Here is an 865-nt window from a genome sequence, read left to right as displayed (position 1 = left end):
ACAATATATTGCTCTGAAAGTGTTTGATTATCACACTACATGCCAGCTATCTTCCAACAGAAAGCAGCAAGTCTTGAACCTGCATCAAGCCTGCTGTGCACCAACCGTGACTAGCTCGGAGTTGTAACCTAAATCCTGGATGCGAGACTGGAAGTGCTTGATGCCGTCCCAAGACAGATAAGAGCTCAGGGCATGACATCTCCAAGGGGACATGCAGCTGTACAATCAAGTAGAAGAAAGGATCCAGACCTTAGACCAAGGGAGAGCACAGTATTAGAAATATGGACATATTTTCCAGAAGCTCAATAGTTCGCCTGACACTTCTGTATGTCTCATCATCAGCTCTGGATCTGATAGTAGTTTTACTGAGGAACTTAGTGAACTGAGAGGAGAGGTCTGCTTTTGTCAGTGAAACGCTTTTGCAAGTGAACAGTATTATTACTTAACCTCTCTCCTCAGACCTTTACACACTATGCACCTACCAGTAACAGTGCAAATGGTTTGGTATACCACTTAAGTTCTTCACATTCTAGTGAAAAGAGGACACACTCAGAAATCACACCAAAGAACTACTCTGTTACTAGTAGAATTATCCTTCTCTGCAATATGCGTTAACAGCAACGTAACAAAATAAATATATTTAGCAAAATGAAATGAGCAAAGAAAGTCAGCACAGCAATATGGAAGAGATACACAGTGGAAGAATTTGCAGTCCTAGGTAACCAGAGTATTTTCTTCCTACTCCTCTTCATGGGGAATGCCTGTTCCAACGTCAGCCTATTTCACAAGTGTTTTGAGGAACCCTCTTCTCTCAGACATCCTAGAGAGCATATACTTACAAAAGAAACTTTCAAAAGCACATACA

This window comes from Pygoscelis adeliae, unplaced genomic scaffold, assembly GCF_000699105.1.
Source record: "Pygoscelis adeliae isolate BGI_AS28 unplaced genomic scaffold, ASM69910v1 Scaffold218, whole genome shotgun sequence".
NCBI lineage: Eukaryota > Metazoa > Chordata > Aves > Sphenisciformes > Spheniscidae > Pygoscelis > Pygoscelis adeliae.
This window is presented reverse-complemented; position numbering follows the sequence as displayed.